The sequence below is a fragment of the Cupressus sempervirens genome, chromosome 6 (genome assembly GCF_028749045.1).
Source record: "Cupressus sempervirens isolate cs-2001-9-10 chromosome 6, ASM2874904v1, whole genome shotgun sequence".
Lineage (NCBI taxonomy): Eukaryota > Viridiplantae > Streptophyta > Pinopsida > Cupressales > Cupressaceae > Cupressus > Cupressus sempervirens.
In genome coordinates, this window is record NC_143123.1 from 130,465,110 (window position 1) to 130,474,353 (window position 9,244).

A 9,244-nucleotide genomic window follows, 5' to 3' on the forward strand; every position below is an offset into this window, starting at 1 on the left:
CTTTCTTCTACTTGAGTTGGGAAACATGGATTTTCATTTAGATCTTGGTAGAATAGGTTACCTTTTGTTTTCTTGCTAGTCCCAACTAGATTCCTTTCCCAGCTAGTAGATTGGTCTTTCCATTCATGAATGTTACCTTGAATCCAATGTTATCCAGTTGAGCCACACTAAGTAGATTATGCTTTAATCCTTCAACCCAATAAGCATTATCACATCTAAGATCATTGGTTAGTGCAATACAACCTTTACCTTTCACATAACATGGTTCATCATTTCCAAATCTAACACTTCCACCATCATAGTGTATCAAGTTCTCAAATTTAGATTTGTCACTAGACATATGGTGAGAACAACCACTATCAATGATCCATGCATCATTCTTACTAACATGTGAGATAAGTGTCATTTTATCATTCTCATCATTTGATTCATCCTTGATAGCAATATACACCATTTCATCTTCTTCACTACTATCAAAATTTTTAGCAATGTAATAAGATTTTCTTACCTTTTTCCTCGTAGTTCTTGTATCTTTTGAGATCCTTATTGGCTTTGTGTTTTCCATGTTTCTTTTCTTCTTTGATTTCTCTGTTTGGACACCTTGCAACAATGTGACCAACATCTTTACAAGAAAAGTACGTCAAATGAATTTTACCTTTGTACTTTCATTTGCCCTTGCGAAATTTTCTTGCAAGTAATGCTTTGATGACTTGAAGATCTTCATTAGAACTATCTTCATCCTCACTGTTAGATTGCCTTTTAGATTTTGCAATTTTCTTTTAAAGTGATATCTTGGCTTGAAATGCATATTCAGGGTTGCTAGAGTTAGGAACATAATTATCATAGTTATCTAACGCAAATGTTGTCAACCTTCCCACTCCTACATCCAATGTTATATCATTCTTAGGATTGTATCTCATCTCTTGAATTGTTGAAACTCTAATTGCATATATAGGAAGAAGTGTTCTAAGAAACTTGCTTACCATTATCTCATCTTCTATCTTTCCTCCTAAGGCTTTGATTACACATACATTGGCTTTGATTCTATCATTATATTTTGCAATGTTCTCATCTTCTCTCATCCTCATTTGATCAAATTATCCTCTAAGACTTTCTACTTTAGCTCTTCTAACATTATCATCTCCTCCATAGATGGCTTTCATCATGATCCATGTTTCATAACTAGTACCATAGTCTTTGACTTCATCAAATTCAGCATAGTTGAGAGTTGAAGCAATATGAATCATCATGATGTTATGATTCTTCTTCTCTGTATTTTCTTCAACAGTCATAGTTCTAGTAGGTGTCACATACTTGGTGTTCAGATACTTTAGACCTGAGTCACCAATTGTTTCCAAATACAACTTCATAAGTTCCTATCATGCATTGAAGTTATCTCTGCTTAGCTTGGGAATGTAAGAAAACTCAGGTGCAGAAACAGCTTCCTACACTAATCTCTTAAGAGAAGTATGGTGCAAATCCTATTAAAATCTTTTACACTTACAGATTCAATATCATGTAAACAACAATATTTCAGCCAAGCAAGCATAAAGAAAATAGACAGAGAAAGAAACACATAACACAAAGATTTGCTGGTGGGGAAAAACCTTTTGGTAAAACAACCCCACCCCTCTAGAACCTGCACAATGTATTATCTTCAACACAAGGTTACAATACACTTGCAATGCAAGTTCAACAGCAACAACAGAAGACTCCAGTAGCAACTCATAGTACCAACAATACACTTTTTCGCATCCACCTCTTCGCAACCCTAAAAATGCTTATAACATGTGCTTCACTTTTAGGGTTACTCCCAAAGGTAACCGTATTAGGGTTTTACCATTCTCTAAGAAAATAGGAACCCCAAAAATATTTTCATAGAGTGTACAATACTCAAATTTATTAGTTTCCACATGTATTCACCTGTCATTGAATCTTCCTAACATAGCTCTTATGTGTCATAGGAATCCGTCATAACTATTTTAGCAATGATCTCCTTATACACAATTCAAGATGCTGACACATCAACATTATTTGCAAGAAATACATTTTACAAAATAAATAATAAGAATAGGAATTATCCAAGGTTGAGACACCTTATTCCTAACAGGGAATCTCCAATCGGTAAGACATCTTGATCTTTAGCTTAGGTCCTTGAAACCTTCTCTGCAAGAACCAAAAGCTCTAATACCAATTGTTGGACATATAAGAGGAGTAATTGAGAGGGGATAGTTGAATGAATTACCACAAAAATAAATCCTAGATTCCTTAGATGTCAGTTCCAAACTAAACTAAACTCTGTTGAAACTGAAAATATTATTGTAACTCAGTTAGCACTAAATCACTTGGCAAACAGTAAGAATTATTGTAACTTGGTAAGAACTAAAATATTACTTCTTTAGATGTTTAATGTGGTTAACCTGAATTAACTTAGTTGTATAAATAGAAAGAAAATAACATGAACACATATGACACCAAGATTTAATGTGGAAACCCAATTTGGGAAAAAACACCAATTGCAACTAGTTACTATTTTTCACTCTTCTAAAGTGAGCCCTACTAGCAGCCAACCCTATTAAAGGTTACAAAACACACTATTAGGTGTGACCCTATTAAAGGATTTAACCACCCTATTAGGATCGGCCTTGTTAGAGGTCTTTAGACACTTCAATTAGAAATGCCACCTTGTTACAGGATTTGGTAAATAGTTGTTAGGCTAACTCTATCAAGAGTTTTGATAGACTGCTACAATTGTTAGAGAGTAATAATGATATGACCTGATTGTTGATGAACTATATTTCTGATTTTAGATCTTTTTTCTAGCTTGAATACTTTATCCTCTTAGTGTAGTGTCTACCCCTAGTTCACATTTTTTTTATCATTTTCGAACTCTTTTAGGCTAGTTTTATGTTTATGATTAGTGGCATTATTTTAAGATTATCAAATATTGTTTTACATTCAATCTATTATATGATAAGATTACTTGGTACTCTATATTTCATGTATGCATGATGATTATTATAGTGCTTTCAGTTATTGATGATGATTAGTTAGATGGTTTATTTATCCTATGTGTTTTCTTATGGATACTTACCCCATATTTGCATGTGTATGGTGTGCATGTTTGTTTTCTTTATGTATGGTTGTTATGATGTGGTTAAGGGAGTCGTAGTCACCTGCTAGTCAGAATCTACATGATGCGCCACTTCCTGCCATTGCCTATTTAGCTTGGAATATTGTGTTTGTACATGCATGAATTTTATTCAGGTTGCAAGTATCAGGTATCGATTTCCCTAAATTGCCAGGATGAGCATACCCTATCACATTATCTCAATGGTAAGAGGGGGGAGATAAGTTCTTAAGTCCAAATCCTAAACCTTTAAGCCATTTGTCCTAATTGAAAATTAAGACAAGTATCTGAGTTGAGTACCCTCTGAATGAGTTGAATGATGTTAATTCATGATTATAACCCTTTAGTTTGACCTTGTATGTGTTTTTCTATGATGGGTTTTCATATGTTGTTTTATGAGTCTGTGATGAATTATCTATTAATTAAGTTTAATTAAAAGATTAAATTAATGATTTGATTTAATGGAAAATTATTATGATATTTTAATATTTAATTATATTTAATTAATTGAGAAATTAATTGAATAAAAAGAATTAAATTTGAAGATAAAAGTTATAAGAATAAAATTAGAACATGATAAAATATATTTAATTTAATAATAATATATTTAGAGTTCATTTTTAAATAAATGCTAAATAATATTATTATTCAAGTTAATAAATATTTTATCGAATTAAATGTTTGAAGATAAATTAAGAAGTGGAAAAAAATAAATTTAAAAAGATAAAACAAGTAAATTTAATAAGAGTTGCATAATGTGTGCATGAGAATTTAATAATTAATTAAAAAGCAATTCAAGTGAAAATTAAATAAAGTTATTTAATAATTAATTTAACGTGCATGAAAAAGATTAATGCAAGATAAAAGAAAGATTAATAAAAGTTAATATTGAATTCAAGTCTTGTGAGCAAGGAGTCCTCTTGGGTGAACGCACAATTAGTGCCTCAATTTGAGGAGAGAACTCCTTATCACCACTTGAGGGTTCATTTTCTAGAGAGAGGAATTTGGAGACAAATTTGGACAGAAATTTTGGAAGCATATTTGGAAGCAAATTTTGGAGAAGGAAGAAGATTTTCAAAAGGGAGAAGATTTTGAGAGAAGAAACTTTGACTCTGACAAATCTTTTCAGGCGTTGCATTGTCAGCATCAGAATCCAGGTAGATTCTTGTGTTTTAATTCACATAGTAAATTTATGATTTCTATTCTTCCTATCTTCTTTGTGACTGTGAATTGTTTGTGCACACTTCTCTGCACTGAATCTTTCAGTAATATATTTTGGATTCATTGGAATGCTTGTGGGTTCTTCTATATATGTGGGGATTAATATATCATTAAAACCCTTTTTCAATAGAAGTCAAATTATAAATTAAATCGAGATTTGAGTTTGAATTATAATGGAATTGAGAAATTAAATTTGAGTAGGGTTTGAAAGAAAAGAAAATCTAAAATGAGAAAATTTGAATGGTTGATAATAATTTTTCTATTAGACTATAATTGCAAATGATATTAAAATATATATATATATATATATAATATGTATTAAATTTTATGGAGGGGGAGTGTTATTTGTTTATTGTTAAAATTAAATAAAAATTATTTATTATACATTTGGAAGGGGGGGTCTTTGTTTTAAACAAACAATATAAATTATATTAAAAAATAATTATAAAAAAATAATAATAATTAAATTGGGAGGGGTGGGTTTCACCCACCCCCACCCCCACTTACCTATCGGCATCGTACACTGCTAGGGCAGACCCTGCATTAGCAGGGTATGCCGCTCGGCAGCCCCTTTATGGGAAGGCCAGTGGCCTTATCATATGCAATTTTTTAAAAAAATTGTTATTTTATATATTTTAAGTTTTAATAATTGAAATTGCATTCAATTTTATTAAATTTTAATTACATTAAAAATTATATTATCAATTATTAATAATTCCATTATTAAATTATATTAATATTTTATAATTTAATAAAATAATAATGAATGTAAGATAGTTTAATAAATTATTAACTATTTTAATTGAATTTGAATTAATTAAAATCTATGAAAAATAAAAGTTGTTAATGAAGTTGTAAATTTAAATATTATAGTTTAAAAAATTAATAATATTGATTTTAATTAAAATTGAAATTATTTTATTTTAAATCTATAATGATTACTTTTATAACTTAAATAAATAAATATTATCCTCAAAATTTATTCTTTTAGGAGAGTGACTTTAATAATGAGGGTCACTTTATATAATTGAGTTGAATATATGAATGGGTTATTAGGTAGGATAAACTGAGAACCTTATACACTTAAAACGTTCGTTGAGATGCAAACTGGAACTTTACTTTTAACTCTATTGTGTATTTCAAAATTCAACTATGCAACCTATACTCTGTTATCTATATGTTTTCTATGTATTGTTTATGCTTTGAGGGTTTTTGGGGTTGATTAGATGTTGACCAATTTAGGTTGTTACTAGAGGCTCGGGGGGGTATGTGAATGTGATGTTATGATGATTTGGTCTTGATCCTTTTTAAAACCCAACCATGGTAATGTGATTAAGTATGCTCTATGATGTGTTTGTATTTATTGATTATTATTGCTTTCCAGTTTCCTTGTGTGAAGCTAAGATGTATGTATATGAGATACCTAACTTAACCATTTTTCAGTCATCAATCAGTTATATTTTATTTGCTTTCCAGTCGCTTTGAGAGGATTGAGGTGTTTTGAATGATTTGTTCTTGATGATGTCATGTTGTGACATGTTTGACTTGACCATTTTGGAGTCTTTGATCAGTATTATTTTGGGATACTTTCTAGTTGCTCATTGAGAACCGATGGATATTATGATTTATTTTGGGATACTTTACAGTTGCTCATTGAGAACCGATGGATATTGTGATTTATTTTGGGATACTTTACAGTTGCTCGTTGAGAACTGATGGATATTGTGGTTTATCATTTGATACTTTTTAGTTGCTCATGGAGAACTGATGTGAATATTGTGGATTATCCTTTAATGCTTTCCAGTCAGTTGTATAGGGCTCAGGTGATTTTACTATGATTCTTTGATTTGTGATTTATGAGCCTAGGGTAGGTAATCTATATGTAGTGTCGGGAAGTGGCTTGCAATGGGGGACGGGGCCCTAAGTGGCTACCAGGGGAACTCATTGTAAGTTTTTTTAATAAGTGAAAATATTACACTAAATGGGGATTAAAATGAACATACTAAGATAATTGTATGTTCTCACCCATGCCTCAAGTGCTAGTACAAACTAGGATGGGAGTAGAGAGAATGCTTGGTTATGACCTTGCATTTTGTAGTATGCCTCGTCAGTATGAGAGGATATAGTGGCTACATAGGGATCACTAGGGACCCTAGAGTCCTAAGCTAACTACCAAGGTAACTCCTATGTGATTCGTGTGATGACACTTGCTCACTTACATAGTAAGTTTCCTACGTGTCTTTGTGTGTCTCTAGGTCTAGATGTCGATCTATGTTGGAACCTTTGAGTTACTATAGTTTTAGGATTTCCTAGACGTAGAGAGTATCTGTGTTATGTGATTTGACATCCTATTTGGGACTTCAGACTATCTCCTCAACGTGGTGGGAGTGGGCCATTTATGTTCCACGCGATCGGGTGGTAGTTCTTTTTCACTCTTACCATTGAGATCTATCTGTAGTCACCATGATTGGAGCTTCTTGGGATGCTTGTTTATCATCATTAGGTGATGTTATTTACTAATGCATTTCTTCATATTGATGATTAGCATGTGATAGGTGATGTTATTTTCTTGTAGGATCATCTTATGTTGTATTCTTGTATGTTAGATTTCCTTATGATTCTATTGTAGTATGTTTAGTAGTGACGTTCCTATTACTATAGTACCAAAAATCTGGTTGGTGGCTTGGGATGTTACGTGTGGGGGATGGCTATTATTACATGATATTATTATATGATTATAATATAACATTATTTGTAAAATATTATTATTTTAATATTAATATTAATATATAATATTTATTAATTATTTAATTTATATGTTAAAGTGGAGAAATTACAGTCCTCCCCTCTTGAATTTGCTTGCCCTCAAGAAAAATCTTTTATACACAAGCTTTGCCATAGATACAAAACATATTTTCTCACAAAAGGCCTAGAAGGTTTATAATACATACATCTTTAATGAATGAAAACACGAAGTAGACACGATGCAGACAGATGAAGACACGAAGCATACATGATGTAGACACATCATACATAACCTTGATTAGATCCTAAAATTAACAATGTGCAATGACTATACTTCTTCATTAGGCTTATGAACCCTGAAACCACAAAATAAGCATCAATACATGCATATAAATATGTATAAACTTCAAAGAAATTTGAATAATAATTAGTTAATCCAAGCTAGTTCCATACTAAGCCCAAGAGTGGAACTTTGGCCCCATTGGCCCCAGTGGTGGGTGTTAGCCATCCACACGAGGTGGTCTACTTAGTGGATTGCTTGTTTGGCTAGAAAGGTTCTTGTGAAAAAGGAGCCATTACTATCTTTCCCTTAACTAGCACTACAATAGGGTGTTTTCTCCTGATTGCAGACTCCATAGGAAAGTGGTAGGGTTCTCTTTTCTTATTTACATAATCCTTTGGAAGGAATATTTCTCCCTTTCCTTATTACGATCATCATAAGATGGAAGATTTATGGTGTAGAGGGTGCATGAAACAAGCTCCAAGAATATTCAAGAAGTGCTCAAAATTACTCTGCCTCTCCCTCCACCAACTCCCTACCTTAGGATATCATCATGTGGATGAGAAGATGAGTATTAAATTTAATTTACTTAGTTCATTTGAAATATTTCTTCTTATAGTACACAAACAACTTTCTCTCTCCTTGTTACGATCATCTTGATGGTAGAAAGATGGTGCAGAGCATGCGTGAAACAAGCTCCAAGCGTATCTGACAAGTGCTCAAAATTACTCCGCCTTTCCCCCCACCAACTCCCTATCTAAGATTACATAATTTGGATGAGAGATAGACTCTCTTTACTATAATTGAAATATATTCTAATTACTATGTTTTCCTTAAATCAACATATTTATATTTCATTTTTCATATATTCTGATTTAATTTCTTTGTAACTAGGATCATTAATAGATTATTCAATATTCTTTACAAAAATGTGTCAATAATAAGAAAGTTACTAATAATAATATTTTATAGGATAATAGTAACATTTCATATTAATAGCTTTTCCAAAATAACAATATAAAAGAAAAAATATGTAACTTACCTCATACCTTATGTGATAGGGTGATGATGTGTCAAACTAAATTCTCTTTCACAAGAAATAGTGCCATCTTCGTACTTGCATTTTCCAATATTACTTTTTTTCTTTTCCACTCCTTTAAAAACCCTTTTTACTAGGTTGAAAATTAAATAGACCTTGGAAGTTTTCCACTCCCCCTGATCACACTATATTAACATTAACTCAAAATCCACTGTATATTTGATATACGTGGAGGTGGGCTCATTGTTGTACATTGATTGAGGTTGATGCTACTATTAAAGATGTGCTCATTGTATCATGCATGATACAATTCCAAGTTAAACCTATTTGTTGTTGTTTCAATAGTTACAAGTTATTCCAAATCACTTAACAAACAGTCAATTTTCCATGCTTTATGTTTCTAAACTACTATGAATCTTGGTGCAAAAGCCAATGGAGTGCATATGTTTGGAGCTGATACATCGTCTTTCATTACCTTTTATGCTTTCTTGTAATCCTCATTTGTGAAAGTGATCTTCTACCCTTTCTGCAACTATTTAATTGTGTAAGGTTCAGATACTTGTCATTTTTTTGCAATACATTTTTTAGTTAATATTGTGTGCTTCTTTCAATGGTCCATTCTTCCATGAGTTACCATACTTTATATGACATTTGATAGTTATGCATTAATAATTATAAAATTATTGTAAAGCTCCTTGGTGAATGATCGCTAGAGTATCTAATCAAATGGGAACACTAGTATCTATATTATTTTGATAGTAATTATCAAATATAACTATCCCCAAATATGGTCAGTGTCCATATGAGAATTTGCACCCAGTCAATACTT